Source organism: Cetorhinus maximus, chromosome 7, assembly GCF_964194155.1.
Source record: "Cetorhinus maximus chromosome 7, sCetMax3.hap1.1, whole genome shotgun sequence".
In the NCBI taxonomy this organism is placed as follows: domain Eukaryota; kingdom Metazoa; phylum Chordata; class Chondrichthyes; order Lamniformes; family Cetorhinidae; genus Cetorhinus; species Cetorhinus maximus.
The window spans coordinates 55,772,010-55,789,302 of NC_135885.1; positions in this window are offsets into that span (position 1 = coordinate 55,772,010).

Genomic DNA, 17,293 nt, shown 5'->3' on the forward strand with positions numbered 1-17,293 from the left:
TCTAAGGGGCCTATGTTTACTTTGGCCTCTCTCTTCCTTTTTATATGTTTATTACTTGCTGGTTTACCCACAAAGTTTATTTTCTCCCACTTTATTATTTTGTGGTCATCTTTTGTTGGTTTTTAAAATTTTCCCAATCCTCTGGCTTACCACTAATCTATGCCACGTTGTATGTTTTTTCTTTCAGTTTGTTACTGTCCTTAACTTCCTTGGTTAACCATGGTTGGTTTAGCCCCTTCCTTGAATCCTTCTTCCTCACTGGGATATATCTTTATTGAGAGTCATGAACTATTTTCTTAAAGGTCTGCCATTGTTTATCAACTGTCTTTTCTGCTAACCTGCTTTCCCAGTCCACTCCAACCAACTCTGCCCTCATTCCTCTATAATTACCCTATTTAAGTTTAGCACAGTTGTTTCTGACCCAAGTTTCTCACTCTCAAACTGAATGCTAAATTCTACCTGTTTCCTAGGGGTTCCTTTACTCTGAGATCATTTGTTAAACCTGCCTCAATACATATTGCCAGATCCAAAATAGCCTGATCCCTGGTTGGATTCATAACCTATTGTTCTTAGAAACTGTCCCGAATACACTCTATGAATTCTAGCTCATGTCTACCTCTGTCAATTTTATTTTCCCAATCTACATGAAGATTAAACTCACCCATGATTAATGTACTGCCTTTTTTACATGCCCTCATTATCTCTTGATTTATTCTCTGTCCTACAGCATAGCTACTGTTGGGGGGGCCTGTAGACTACTTCTGCCAGTGTCTTCTTCCCCTTGTTATTTCTTATTTCCACCCATATGGATTCTACATCTTCTGATCCAAGATCCTTTCTTGCTGTCATACTTATTCCAACTTGTACTAACAAAGCTACCCCACCACCCTTTCCTCCCTGCCTGGTTAGTTGGTAGGGTTTTCTGGAACATTGGTACAACCCCCTATATGCGTTGATAGTCACAAAATCCCGAGAGGCCTTTTCTAGCTCGACTTGCTGGTAAGTGTGGCTCATGTCAAGTTTCATATATGCGGTTCCCCTTGGAGTACAATTTCATCAATTTTTGGTGTAGGATGCCTATCAAGTCTGGCCACTTTGTTAACGGTCAAATTGTAGTCCCCACATGTTCTCACACTTTGGTCAGGCTTTAGTACTGGAACTATGGGAGCTGCCCATTCGGAAAATTGTACAACTTGTAAGACTCCCAACCTTTCCAGCCTGTCCAATTCAATATCTGCTTTTTCTCGTAATGCACAGGGGACTGGTCTCACCTTCAAATATCTGGGGGTTGCTCCTGGATCCATTTGGACTTTAGCTTGCAGCCCCTGAATCTTCGAGCTCTTCCCTGAACACAGAGGCATATTTCTGTAATAATTCTTGCAGATCTTTCATTCTGAGTTGAAAAATTTCAGTCCACTCTGACTTTATTTCCTTAAGCCAGTTCTGACCAAGTAGAGTTGGATTCTCCCCTGCTATCAGGGGTACGTTAGCATACTGGCTTCCATATTGTATTGGAATCTTGCATATACATTTTACTCGTATGTTTTCATCAGTATATGTCTTTAGTCTGGTACCTAAGTGTTCCAGCTTTAGTGAGTGGCCTCCTCCATTCAGATACTTAAACATGTGTTTCCCTATGACTGTCATGGATGCGTCTGTATCCACCTCCATTTGAATGAGTTTCCTGTTGACTTCTGCTGTCATGTAGATTGGCTGTGTTTTACCTATTTTTAAGTTGTGGAGTGAGTAAGTATCTGACTCTGTTTCTTCTGGTTCCTCCATTATATAACTTTCACAACTTCTGCCTTTTTGTTTGAAATTTGGCCTCAATCTTTCTTTACAATATCGCACAATGTGCCCATTGCGATGGTGGTAGAAACACACGGTTCTTTTAAATTGTTGTTTGCTTGTAGGCTGCCTGGTTCCAATTCTGCTATTATTAATGTGGTTTTTATTCATTCAGCCATTGCTTTTTGCTGGTCTGTTAATGGTGGCTGTTTACCACCTTTCTGCGGAGCCCCGCACTTCCATGCTATTTCTAGCCAGTGCCTCCCTCCCAACGTGAAGAACAGTGGCATTTTGTGCTCCCTTGATTTCTTCTGAGTCCCTGACTGCGCTTTCCATTGCGAGCGCCAATTCCAGTGCCTTGCTGAAGTCTAAATTTGTTTCTGACAACAAGCATTTATTAATGGCGTCTTCGTTAATCCCACACATGAATCGGTCTCTTAACATGTCATTAGTCAGTGTCTCGAACTCACAGTACTCTGTCAGTTGTTTTAAGGCTGCTACATAGCAAGCGACTGCCTCTCCAGGGGTGCGACACCTCAAATTGAATTTAAAACGCTGCGTTGTTACCAAGGGTTTCAGTTGAAAGTGGCCTTTCACAAGATTTACCAACTCAAAGCTCTTGGAATCTGGGGTGTTGGGTGCCGATAGACTACGAATTAGGCCTCATGTTTTACTGCCACATGTCGATAAGAGGATCACCCGCTTCTTCTCCTCCCCCTATATGTCATTGGCCAAAAAGAAAAACGTGAGGCGTTTAATATAATGTGACCAGTTGTCGCTGGTCTGATTAAACAGTTCAATGCAGCCAAATTGTGGCATACTGGAGGACAATAGCTTCGGTGATTATGGTGAGGGCTTACAATTGTTGTGTACTTACAATCGGCCTGCAGGGCATGGCTGGTTCACTACAGTTGAGTTTTCACGGCTTCCTTGGTGTCGTCGATTAGTCGTGTTTTGACTCGTCACCAGTTGTTGTGTTTTACTATGGGGTCGCTTTGCTCACATACTGATTGCATGCTTATCTGTCGGCAGGTGAGTCGATTACAAAATACTGCAGATACAGAGACCATTATGAAATGAAGCACATGCTATTTATTTACACAAACAACAGAACACTAACGTTATGTATGTTTCTCCAACCAGACCCTACTCTAGACTAACATTAACATGGTCACCTGTGTTACACAGCTATTGGGTCTTACCGTCACGTGGTCAATCTGCTCACATTCTCTTAAAGGTGTATTACACCCCAGATTACCACAGCCATGTTGCCATGTGGAATGTGATCAAGCAGATCATTGGCATGCTGAAACAACAATTCCGCTGTCCAGACTGTTCTGAAGGAATCCTGAGGTACACTTGTCTCTCACACTGGCTGTGGGTCACTCATGCCCAGTGCCTCACCGTGTGCAGATCTTGCCTCTAAGCTATCCTCTAACGAATGTGCAGTGTCAGTATCTGAGCTGGTAGTTGTAAATATAACAGTAAGTGACAGCATGTCTTCATCATCACTGTCTTTCTGCCCTTCCATCTCTTTCTCTTCCACCACTAGCCAGCCAGGTTGCTGCTCTTGTGCATCCGAAAGGAGAAAGGCTTAAGGGTAGGGTTGTGGTGAGGGGAGGTGGGGGAGAAGCAAGAGGTGCATGCTTACAACATCTGCAACTTGTAAATCAGGAGAAATTGTGGGATGAGGAGAAAATGGGATGTGATCTACAAGATTAGGTCTGAGCATAACACCACCTTCGCTGAGTTCAACCCTCCCAATGGCTGCAGTTTCAGTCATGGCCACTCCAATGATGGCTACCACCACCTCCTCTATCAGAGTGAAGGCATACACTCGTGCCTTCCCATATCAGTTAAGTTCCAGCTGCCTATGGTTATGCGACACCTAGTCCTGGAAAAGAACGAAAAGTGTGTCACTGAGTGTGGTGCAATATATTTGGTGATGTGGCTGTCCAGCTGAATGTGTGTGTGCCAACAGTGAGATGTGAGTATGGGGCTTGCAGCTGTGCTAATTCTGAAGGTTAGTGAAGCTATAAAAGTTAGGTATGAATCATGATTGAAAGTGATTATTGGTTGGTGAAAGATGGGGTTGTGATGCATTGAGCATCAGCTGAGGCTAATGGTGCAGTTGGTGGCATATGCCATTTGAAGGTGCTGACCTTGATCACTCGTGTGAGGTCATTGAACTTCTTGTGGCATTGCATCCAGGTCCTCAGGACTAGACTTCTGGCATTGGCTTCCACAATTATCTGGTCCCAATACCTTTGAGAGTTTGCCTGGAGGACCTCCAGGCCCCTGTGGATAGATGGCACCTCTCCTCCTCTGCATCTGCTTGATCAAGGCCTCCAGTGCAGTGTTGAAAATGTTAGAGCCCACGCTGTGCCATGTTGTGCCATTCTTATGTCCCTCCCATGTCAAACTGACTCTTAGAATGTCTTACAGCACCTGCTCCAACCAAAATGCACCTCTCCATTAAGAGGCGCTGGCTGACTTTAAGTAGCACAGGATAGTTTTAACTCAATGGCATGTTTAATGTGGCTGCAGGCTACATTCATTTAAATAAGCAGGCAGCATGAAGTTTGCTTGCTGCGTTGGAGGCAACAGGTATGGTTTAATCATATATTGTGATCTCCACGCTCGCTTTCAGGTCCTACTGAATTTTAGGCAAAATGTTTTTGCTGAGCAGAGGTCTCGAACCTTGTCTTTAAAGGAAGTGGTAATAATTTTCTCCTCAAAAAGTGCTATAAATAAAGCTGAGTCTCCAGCCAAGCTTGTCTTTAGTAGCTGTGCAAAAATAAAAACTTTGGTGATATGTCAGTTGTTCTGCCAACATGACCTCTATCTTAGCCTGTTTATCCTCTGATATCTACTCACTCACAGCTCTCCAGGCCTGAATACTATGTCAAACATGGCAGTAGCTTAAACATCTGAAGATAACCCCATCCTGGATTATTGCCAAGAGAGGAATCAAGGACACTACTATCTGAAACAACTTAATATTCCAACATACCTCCTGTGATATTGGTTATGGTGAATCAGAGGTTATGCTGCTAAAACTGGGGTGTTGGGTGAAAGAGTGAGGAAATGGGGGCAGGCTGCACATTGCTGCTGAAAGGATTTGGAAAGATTCCCAGTCCCATAAGTGAATTAACAAACCTGTGCATGTTACACTGAGAACAGCAACTCAGGGACAGGGCTACCCTGGGAATGGCAAGATTCAATGGCCTGAATTTTTCCCTTGTCGGGCGGGCTCGGCGGGAGTGGGCAGGGATGGCCGGGGAGCTGACTGCTGCCTGCGATCGGCTCCACACCACGATTTCATGCAGGCCCACCCTGAGTGGATTGTGAGCAGCAGCGCTCAGTGCTACCTGTGCAGGCGGGGAGAGGAGGGAGACTGGGCCTGGCGAACAGTTCACGCATGCACGCGAAAGAGTACTTCAATCTCCCTGTGGCACGGAGCTCCCTCAGTGAGATTGAAGCTCTTTTTAAAAAAATAAATAAAGACATTAAAAACTTAATGAAACATGTCCCCTCATGTGACTGTGTTCCTTGAGATGGGACATGTTTTTAATTTCAAAATTATGTTTTTATTTAGTTTGTATTAGCTTTAGGAAACCTCTTCCCGCTCGTGGATAAGGTTTCCTTAAAAATGTAAAGGCCGCTTGGCCTTTTGGCCTGCCCGCCAACTGTTAGGTTGGACAGGCAGCATAAATTTCAACTTAATGAGCTCGTTAGTGGCCTTAATAGGCCTTTCAATTGTCGGCGGGTGCGCAGCCGACTCCAGCGCGCGCCCGCCGAACGAAGTATCGTGTGAGTGCGCGATGACTGGGATGCACGCCCGACGTCGTCGCGCGTCATATTACGTTTGTGCATATCGGGTGCGCGCCTGCACACCTGAGGTAAAATTCTGGCCATTGTCAGTGTAAAAGTTTCAGAGATCTGTAGACATAGAGGGCAATTTTCATCCTTACTATAATACGGGACATAGTTTATCTAATGGTTGTAAAAAACCCCAATTTTCATCCTATTAATTGATACCTGCAAGAGTAATTGGAACAATCTTTCTCATTATCTTCCTTTCTTCTTGACCCATACTCGTTTTTTCTTGGTATTTTTCCCATGTATTTGTTTCTGAATAGATAGGAAACTCACTAATTGTAAATTTACAAAGATTAATTAAAGTTATTTATACAGCTATATTTTACATGTTTAATATATCTTTAACAATGTTCTTTTGCCAACTGCTAATATTCTTGAAGAATGGAGCTGTAGAAAATCAGCTAGTATTTATTGTTCATGCTTTTGCTTCCACAAGTGCCTCAGAGAAGTTGAAGAGCTTGTGCTTTACATTATTCAGATAGTTTATGCAAAGAAAAACAAATTCTGGTTACTCATAAAAATGGTTACCCGGTTACCCAATCTCAGTCATTTTCCGCTGGATGAATTGCAGCTTGAAAACAGAAAATCTTGGCAATTTCTCTGAATGGACAGTATTTATGTCAACCGTAAACATTTTGTAAAAGGTCCCATGGCCAAATTCAAAGATTTCTTCCAAATAATTTGATAAACATTTACCTCACAACCACCATCACCAAAAACAGGTTAAATGGTCATTTATCTCATTGCTGGTTGTGAGACCTTGCTGTGTGTAAATTGACTGCAGTATTAGCCTAGAAAACAATAACTGCACTTCAAAAATAATTCTTTGGTTGTGAGGCTCTTGGATTTTTTGAAGATGTGAAAGGTGTTATATATGTGCCAGTTGTTCCTTTCTTGTGATGTAGCTCCTGCACATGCTTTATCAGGGTAGTTTATGGCAGCCGCAAACACAAACTAAGAATTGGCATTGATTGCACAGAGCAGGGACCTGATGATTTCACAAAGAAACCACTTCCAGTCCCAGCTCAAATAATCAATTGAAACGGGACTGTTCCTGCTCATTGGAATTTCTGGATTACAATTTGTAACAGTATGAGAGAGAGAATTGGAGCACTGATAAAGTGCATCTGTTAGTTTACTTAGTATTGTTTCAGTTGCAGTATGACTTTCATCAATTTGTTGAATGGTCAGGAATTTGCATTTATGTTACACAGGCTCTCTAGGCAGACGTTTTACGAATGAGGCTGGGAAATCTGCCAGCTCCTTCTGCTGCTTATCTCGGGATTTCCTAGCAGAAGTGAGGAGAATGTTTGTGCCTTGTTCAGAACATTGGGAATTTGCTAAGGGTGGCCCAGTGTTTATTGTCATTTCCTAATCCTTGTTATACTTGGGATATTCTGGGATTTCATCATCACTGACTCATCTGATCCCTGCAGCTACTGTGATTAACTGCTGCCAAGGTCTGGAACCTACAGAAAACCTACAGGCAGTGTAATGTTGCAAATGTATCAGTCTGGTTTTTGTCACTTCTCTATCAGTTTTGACAATGATTGGTCAGTCCTTGTCCTGTGCGCGTAGCTCTGCCTGAGCTATTGGAGCCTTCCTTCCATTATTTGAAGTCCTCACATGGGAGTGAATTTTATATGCACGGCACGGGTCTCGCCGATAGCACCAGTAATGGGTACCATTGCCGCTTGGCCAATCATGTGGCAGACGGCTAATTAACAGCTTGGAACAATGAGGCCCATCCAATGGATGAAAAAGGACAGGCAATGAGGCGCCAATCTCGGCATCACTTGATTGAAAGGCAGATGCTGGAGCCATATTTAAAAGGCTGCTAACTCTGCATGTATTGCTGCCTTGCAGGATCACTGCAGGAACAGTGCTGGAGACCTTTTTGGCTACAATCTGGATTCCTCCAGCCCTATGGCTTCAGTGAGACTCCTGAACAACAGAGGTTCAATCGAGGAGGGCACCGGGAGGCTGCTCTCAACACACCGGAGGGAAGACACCGGTTGACCCCACAATTTAGCGATGCCTCGCTGCAGGTTCTCTTCCAGGCTGTAAGGGAAAGGTGAGGTTCTCTTCCCAATAGACGGCAAGAAGAGACTCTCCTGCCTGACTAAGCAAGTCTGGATGGATATTGCTGAGGGGGTCAGCAGCTGTGGGACAGCCTCTGAATCTGGATCCACAAACGGGTCAATGACCTCCTTCGCCCCGCCAGACCAAGTCCTTTGTAATGCTCTCCACTTTGGGGCTTGCATGTGGTAACTCGGGACAGTGCATTATGTGGAGAGGACGTAAGCAGCCAGGCTTACCCAGAGGATGCAGCAGCAGCAGCAGCATAACCTTTATGATGGCGGCATCTCAGTGACAGTCAACTGTCCGTTTTTGCAGCTTTTGTTATTTCTGTAATCACCAGTCATGTAGTGAGGCTTTTCACTTTCTTTCCTAGAAAGGAGTTGGGTAGCCATTGGTTTGGCATTGGTTCCTGGATTCCAGGGTCACTGAGGTCACTGAGTGTTGGAGGACTATGGGAGACGAGGCCCATGTTGAACACCTTGCTAATGATAGGCCTTTGGAGTTGGCAACACAGAAGCTGCTGGAACTACGGTGAGAGGTAAGGGATCATCTGGCAGAGGTGCCAGAGGCTATACGCAGCCATGCATGGCCAATGGAGGAGTTCATCCAGGCCACGAGTGTTGCCGCGTCTCAGGAGTGGGCATGCATGACTTCCTTCGTCACGAGGTTGGCAACTCTCATGGAGAGCCAGATCCAGCAGGGCAGTCAGTGAATGCCCGAGATGCACGCTGACCTGCATCCCATCACCCTGTCCATGAGCTCTATGTAGTAGGGGCCAAGTGAGAGCGGGATAAGGTTCCTGGAGTCTTCACCAGGCCTTCATCCTTCTCTGGTCAGCAGAGAGGTCCAAGTGTGCTTTGTAAGAAAGGAGGAGCGGCTGACTTCCACTCGTGGGGGCTCCTCTCAGGACACTCCCTATGAGGACAGCGGCTCCTCAGCCCCTCTGCCAGTGACCTCAGCACCTCCAGTAGCTGCAACAACAAAAAAGGATCCTGCACCTGGGACTGTCCAGGCCACAAGAAACCAGAGGATGGCTGCCAAGTTCGTCCCAAACCACAGGACAGGTCAATCAGCAGCCTGCCTCCACCTCAGCAGCGAATGCAGTGTGAGCACCATGCAGATACACTCATAAGCACATTAAGAAGAGCAGCTGGGTGCATTTGGGGCTGAATTTTCTGTTTGGCACGGAGGGGGCAGAGTGGGAGCAGGCGCTGGCAGGCGCAGACCCGATCGCCATCCGCGATTGGGTCTGTGCTGCCATTTTATGTGGGCAGGCCAATTAAGGCCCGCCCAGCGTAATATGCGCGACTCCCAAAGATAGCGGGAGTGAGCAGGCGGCGGCGGGAGTGCATTGTGTGCTGGGTCCAATGGCGACCCGGTGATCTGTTTATCAGAAGCGCTGGCAGCCCTTGCAAGGCTGCTCACAATGGCAAGTGGAAGGGCTCAACAGAGGGCTTCTGGTGAGCAGGCCAGGCTGGAGGATAGGGCAGCGAGACAGGCCAAGCCGGAGGGTAGGCTGGGGGGCCAGCGTACCCCTCGTTTCTTGGATGACTGCCTTGCTGCCCTCCTCGAGGAGGTGGAAGCACGGTGGGAGGTGCTGGTTCCCCAGGATGGGAGGAGGAGGCTCCCCCACATGACGAAACGTGCCTGGGAGGAGGTGGTGAGCTCCCGCAATGTGGTGCAGCGCACCTGGATCCAGTGTCGCGAGCGCTTCAACGACTTGTTGTGCTCTGGCAGGGTGAGGACAGTGTTGGCATTGGGCATTTAACCCAGCAGGTCGACTTACCCACCTACTGACACCGCCACCCCCCCCCCCCCCCCCTGCATTGAATCATTGACGGCATTTGTCCTTTGCTGGTTGGGCAAGCAGATACTGCCCATGTTGAGGTCAGCCTGAGAGGGTGATGAAGAGATGTGTTTTGACCCCGCAGCATGTGTTACACTGAGTCCCACATGACTGGTTTGGGGGCAACCTGGAGGAGCTGCACCTAGTCGCTGTGTTTGAATTCCAGGACACGTCCAAGTCAGGGTGATGACATGCTGGGAGGAGAGCTTCAAGGTGGCGTGGCAACAAACCATCTGCTGCCCTCTGTGTTCTACGTGCTTGCGCCTCCTTGCTGTGGAAGGATATACCGTGTGGTGCCTAATGTAATGGAGGCAGCATGTGTCCGGAGGGGGGGGCGGTGCTGGGGAGCAGGCCTAGCATCTTTGTGTGAGTGTTTGACAGCAGTGGAGTGAGGAGGCACTGGGGCCCTGATATGTCTCACTCTGGTTGGGATGGACCGTGCGCGAAGAGAGTCCATATGCAATTTGCACTAATCAATGCTCGTCTCTCATTTTCAGGAGAAGAATGCTCATAATGCGGCAGAGCGTGTGAGGACTGGTGGCGGCCAGGCACAGATCGCCATTCTTAGCCACTTCGAGCAGGAGGCCCTGGATCTGGAGAAGCGCCATGCTCCAAGGTCCACTGGTGTCGGTGAGGCTGGTGTGCCTCGGCCAGGTATTTATGCCCAACAGTGAGGTCAGCATTGTTCTTCCAACAGCCATAGCACTGCTGAATGTTAATTGATTTAATTTTGCAACATTGCTGGGCCATTGGTTATGGAACAATGAGTGGATAATGATCCGGGGGACAGGGAAGCAAATTGACATTGTCTCCATGTTAACTGATCCACTGTCCTTGTTCTTCCTTTCAGCATTATCAGAGCAGGGCCGGGAGGAAGAACAGCAGAGGCCCCCTCTCACACCTGAGGGGTCTGAAGCCTCACCAGCGTCACACCATTTCTGCGAAGCAGGCACCAGCGAAGATACTAGCACCTTGGTGGGAATTCGAACATCGGCTAGTGTCCTGGGGCACAATGGTGAGGGCTCTTCAGCTGGAGGATTTGGCAGAGACAGAGAATGCTGATGGCACCAGCAGTCAGAGGACTGCAGGGGACAAGGCATATGCTCAGTCGGTGCCTGATGATGTGCCTCTGGAGTCGTCCGCGATGCAGCAGATGCAGGAAATGTGGCCGGATGTGCGGGAGCATCTGGCGGAGATACATGATGCTCTGCTTGGCTTGGTCTCCGTGGTGGAGGAGTCTACGCAGACGATCGCCAAAGCAATGAGCCACATGTCCGAGCGCCATGCGTCCTCCATGGAGAGAGTGGCAACTCTCGTGGACAGGCTACTCCAGGAGACCCGTCAGGGCTTCCTGGTGATGCGCTAGGACCAGCAAGCCCTCACTTCGGCATTGACCTTAGCTGGTCAGTGCCAGCGTGGGAGATGGTTTGGGCATCAAGCTTCCCAGCTCTGTGCCCATCCATCCACAGTGAGCAGGGAGGTCTGAAGCGACCTCACATCGGCACAGCAGCTGCCTATTGTCTCTGCGGGCTCCTCTCAGGGCACTCCAGATGAGGGCGGCAGCTCCTCCGCCCCTCTCCCAGTGACCATAGCATCCGGTGAGGCTACGATGACTGGGGAGGTGCCAGCTGTTGAACTGGCAGCTCCCTCCCGGGTGAGGCCAGCACTGGCTCCACGGGCCAGAGGACGACTGCCAAGGTCATCAGGCCAACAGGACAGCAGAGTCAGCAGGCTGTCTCAGATGCCACTCCGAGCGATGGGGCAGCACCAAGACGTAGCACCTGGAAATGAAAACATTAGGCACCTTAGGCATACCACGGGTTTTTCTCTGGTGCTTCTGTGTTGGCCCGAGATGGGATGCTTATGATTTGTTTTGTTTTGTAACACTATTTTCTTTTTTTTTGGAATAAGTTGGTTTGCTTGACATATTAAATTCAGATATGTCACCATGGCTGAGGGTGCTTCTTTTCTTCTGCATGTGTATGGTTTCCAAAACTGTAATGAGTGCTTTGTTGGACATTCAGCTTTATTAACAAGGATCTTAGTGACTGTTCCTAACCTGGCAGATTTTGCACTTAGGTGTAGAGTATGGAGCCAACAGCCCAGGCTTGTCCTGGTGGTCCATCTGTGGTTTGCTCGTTGAAGGTTCTTTGGATTAAAGCCTCCCGGGTGTCCCTGCCTACCTGGAGTGTGCCCGGGTCAGCGTCCACCCCCTCAGCATTTCCCTGTGTATGCTCATCCTTGAATTCACTGCTGGACTCATCGTGCGCAGCCGCAGCTGCAGCCACTGCGCCGACGTCTTCATCGTCCACTGCGTCCCCCCTTTCCAGCGCAATATTGTGGAGAGTGCAGCATGCAACCACTATCACCGAGACACGATCTGGGGGGTACTGGAATACGCCCCCTGAGTGGTCCAGGCATCGGTAGCACATCTTGAGAAGACTGATGGCTCTCTCCAACACAGCCCTTGTGGTGCCATGGCTCCTATTGTACCACTGCTCAGCTTCTGTTCTTGGATGGTGGAGAGGCGTCATGAGCCACCTTCTGAGGGGATAGCCCTTGTTACCCAGCAACCACCCATCAAGCCGGGCTGGAGCACTGAAGAGTCCTGGCACCTGGGAGTGTCTGAGGATGTAGGCGTCATGGGAGCTGCCTGGGTACCTTGCACAAACTTGTAGGATCAGCATCTTGTGATCACACACTATCTGCACGTTCCTGTTGACGAAGGCACCGGGCTCACCTGCTGGTGCCTTGATGGCCACGTGTGTGCAGTCTATAGCACCCTGGACACGGGGGAAGCCAGCAACGGCTGTGAAGCCTCTGGCTCGCTGTGTCTGACTTGCCTGGTCCCAACGGTAGCGGATGAAGGTCAATGCCCGTCTGAATAGAGCGTCTGCAACCTGTTTGACACAAGTGTGGACAGCTGATTGGGAGACACCGCAAAGATCACCCACCGAGCCCTGGAAGGAGCCAGAGGCATAGAAGTTGAGGGCAACTGTGACCTTTAGAGCCGCTGGCATGGGGTGTCCGCCCACACAGTTAGCACAGATCTCAGGCCCAATCATCTGACAGATATTGTTGACCGACTCCATTGAAAGACGGAGCCTCCTTCGGCTCTGCAACTCAGACATATTGAGGTAGCTGCTTCGCCGCCTGTATACCTTGGCAGCAGGATAGTGGCGTCTTCTGTGGTCCTGTCTGCCTTAGACTACCGCTTGGCCCTGCACCCCTTGTGCCTGTGCCTGTCCTCCCAAAGGTGGCTCCCCTGGAGGCTGAATGTACACTCCTGGCTTCTCCCCCTTCTAGCCCTCCCTTCCTCCTCACAGGAGCTGCCTCCAGTGGACAGTTCAGCTTCCATTCCCAGGCAAAGGGAAGGCTTCCTGAAACCTGCCGGCCCAGAAAAGATTCCTCACTGCAGAGTGCTGACCTGAAGGTTACGAGTCCAGAAAAAGCAGCTGGTATGTGTTTTGAAGTACTGCAGATCACACAGGCAAGTTTCCAAAACTTTCATAAATAAATACTTGACTGTGCACACTCACGACCCCACTGAGCCCTCTTATCCTGCCCGTGGGAGAGGTTAATACAAATGTGTCCTACCCGTCTGCCCGTTGCGCCCTTGCGCCGACCCGAAGGTTGCATGGGTGCCAAAGAATTGGCGTCGATTGGCACCTCAAGGGCCTTAAGTGGCCGGTTAAGTAATGGCGGGTGCACGTCGGACATCATCGCGTGCCCGCCCAGTGAAATATCGTGATGGCACGTGGTGACGTTGGGACGCTCACCTGACGTCACCATGTGTAATTTTACACTTGGACGTGCGGGGCCCGCCCCCACACCCCAAAGGGAAAATTCTGCCCTTGGTGTTCACAGATGTTTAGATTTTGCAGTTGTTAAGCTGTGGTGCCAATCAATAAATGTCACACTTACTATCTCATCGACACCCTTGTTCCCTCAATGGGCTCCTAGTGCTGCAGTTGACTATGCTTGCTCAGCTCCTCAGCTTTGTCAGTGTGCACTGTCAGCCTGGATGCTGGGCGATGGAGTGCGAGATGATAACAAGTCCGTATAAAGCTGAGCCTTTATTGCACTGATACAGAAAGGGCATTAGTGTTACAAGAAGTGGATATGCACAAGATTGGCTCGAGCTTCCCTTGAGCGTCTCCCAACGCCCCTTGGCTCCAGTGCAAGGGCTTCCTTATCCTGTTCTGCCTGCCCAGTGGCCTGCTCCATGTCCTCCTTATGAGATTACGAGTGGTGATCCTCGTTATGCAAGGCCTCCAGCCTTTGCAGTGCGAGATTGCGCAGAGCACAGCAGGCCACCGTAATATGAGATCCTCACTGGGTAATACTGAAGGACTCCACCAGATTGATCAAGGAACCTGAATCTCATCTTCAGCAGCCCAATGGTCTGCTTGGTGGGTGGACCTGTTGCAGGTATTGTACCTCTCCTCTGGTGCAGTTTGAGGGTTCCACACAAGCATGAGTAGCCATGCCTTAAATCGGTGACCCTTGTCCCCAAGAATCCACCTCTGAAGGTGCATGGCGGGGTGGACTGGGGAGACAGAAAAACTCATACATTTGCAGATAGCTGAGGTGAGTCCTCTACACTCTTTCACATGGATAGGCCCTTTTTCAAGGGGCAGCCTGCTAGCACTCCCCTATGTGCACTTCTCTGGCATGCCCACCAGAAGCTGACCTTCTTGCTGCTCCTGCTGTTGCAGCTGTGGACAAGCTGGTGCCTGATCCTTCCTTCCTCTGTGCCACGTGTCACGCTAGGGCCATGAAGACTGGGCAGTTCAGTCCCATGCCAATTGGTCTCTTCCTCCTCTTGTGCGCTCTTCTTGCAGTTGACCTTCCGCTTTCTTCCTGCTTTTGAAAATGGGCCAATGCCCCTTGGTGTCCCATACAGATCCACCTGCATGCAGCTGTTGATGCCACCCTTACAGGGCCACCACCCTTAGGGGTTTCCCACCACTAGCCAGCAATGGTGTCCGCATCCCACTCTTCCCCTTCGAGTCAACAAAGGCTTTCAAAATGGCTGACTGCCAGCAAGACCCCACCTTGTTGCCACTACCTTTATCTGGCTGTGGCTCTGAAAAGGCCCGTGATTCCCATACACCGTTTGGGACAATACGTGCTGTAAAATTCCATTCAATTGCATGTAAATGTATTCTAAACAACCTCAATTGATGTCCTGCTACATCATAGTGGCAAGTCCATCCCCCATCTTGCCCACCGCTTGTGAAATTTGGAGCTGATGTCATGGCATTGGGGTTGGGTGTGAGCCTGCCTCTTTCCAAGTTTTCAGAACCCTGCTCTTTCAGACCTAACAAAATTCTGCCTATATTGTTAGTAGGTTGAACAGATAAAACCTGGGAGGAGATATGCTCATTTTATTGCTTAGCATTGGATTGTTTGTATCATCTTAGTCTATGGCTGCCTTAGTGCACCAGGCTAGACGGCCATATTCCAGGATTGGATAGATACAGACCTTGTCAAGTCTGAGGAAAGGCCAGCAGCTGACTTTGTGATTGTTTTGAAAGATTGTTCGCAATTAGTCCAGCCTGTCTGCCGCTCTGGCTGTGATGTCAGCAATGCTATGTTCTTCTGGGAAATTATGTATAAAAATTTCTGCTCTCTGCTGAACTTGATTGGTTGTTACAGCAGCTCAATCTTCAATTTCTGTCCCATGTGCTTTCTTCTTTCAGAGACCACAAGTATTGTGTTTTTCTGCAGAATTTGCCATCAACATAGCCATCCCTCCAGCACTGCAATTGAGTACTGGTCAGGTATTTCAGCAGCTGTTCTATTTCTTTGGATCACCTGGTCCCTAGCCGAATGGTGATATCATCACCAAACTATGAGCAAACCCTTGTCATAATTCAGATGCTGAAATGTCTTTTTGATAGATGAAGAACAGAAGTAGGTTCAGAACCACATGCGTTGATGTTAATTGCTTCACTCCACGTGGCAGAGAGTTCCACATTCTCACAACTCTCTGTGTAAATAAATTCCTTCAAAATTCCTTGGCCTGAGTTGAATAAATCAATGCCCTTGACGTGTTGTTGGAGGCAGCATATAGTGATTTTCTCAGGCAGCTTTCCCAAGCATCTCAGCAGGCTGACAGGCTGGAAACCGCTGGAGTCACTAGCAGCTTGCCAGCATTTCCAGCTGCTGAGACCCTCAAACTCCTCAGATTTCCAGTATCTCGGAAAGTAATTTCACATCAATGACTTGGTATAGACTTTGGATGTTACGGCCATCAATTTGCCAGATGTCCTACTGAGCACACATTTACTGGGGATTTATGTCTTATGTTGCTTAACCTCAAACAAAACTAAGGTAGTTGCGTAGTTCTTTAGTGCATTCACTTCTCCATTGTTTTCAGTGGCTCTATTCAGAAATTGGAACAGTTCTGTTGTGTATGAATGCAATGCCTTCTTTTCCCTTCTACAGTTGAAGTTATTTTCAGTCGGCTTCTGGCCTTTATCAGGTTTCTCAAGGATCACTAATCAACAATGATGACTAGCATGGATAAGTTTGTTTTGTTGCTCACTGTTGAGACACTGAACACTGAAACCTTTAGCCTCCAGAACAATCTTTTCCAATGACATTTCAATTCTGGTGCACTTAATGACCGCTTGTACCCTGTCCTGAGATGCTCATCCTACTTCTATTAGTGCTCTGGCAATGTTGTAACATAGCTGGCTACCACATTCTTTTCCTGGCCTGGGTTTAAAAGGGTATTCATGTCCCTGAGGGCAGCATATTATACCAGGCTGCTCCCTTAGTGTCGGTGGCATATTCTTACAATGCATACATTGAATTTACACTTCTGGACCTCCTTGTTTATCACTATCTCAGTATTAGAGTAAAGCCCCTGAATAATAAGTGGTATTATAATCACTGCTGATATGTAGCTCCTGCTGGAGAATACAATTAGATGTTGTTAGCTTAAAAACAACTTAAATGTAAATGTAAAAATGTACAAAGGTAAATCTAACAACTGTTTCAGCACAAAAGAGTAGAAATAAATTGTAGGCTGTGAGAAAACATTTTTTCCTATGCGGCTGATTGTTAGCTCACAATTCTTTGTTAACTTATAAATATGCCAGATCATTTTAATAGCTAACAGTGAGCCAGTACTGATTCTAAGTTATGCCATTCTTCCAGCTTATTTTCTGTGAACAAAACTGTTTCGGTTTTAATTTTTTCCCTTTTTGTTTTGTTCCTATTCCGGCTTACCTGCCAATATTGCACTGTTTCAGTTGGCTTTACCTGGATTATCCTTTAGTTTATGTTTAACATCTCCACCAATTACATCCATTTCACTTATTTCAACATCCATCAAGCTCTGCTTTGCCTTTTTGCTCTCTTTTCTTGCAGTTCTTGCCTTTGCCTGTGCTATTGTTCCAAACTATTAGTCAGTCAAACAGGCCAAGCCATTCGGAGCTCTTATCTGAGAAATCTCTTATCCAATGGAAAGAATCAAATCCAGTCCAATGGGGACATAAAATACATCTGCCTAATCTGGGATAACATAGCCAAATAGGACGTAAATGACGTGACTAAGTTGCATGATGCATTCATCATCATTTGGACCCTAGTAATTAGAAAAGCCAATGCCATCCAGGCTTACTGAGATGTGGGGAGGTTTAAAACTTAAAGAACTGCCTTAGTCTAGACAATTGATTACAG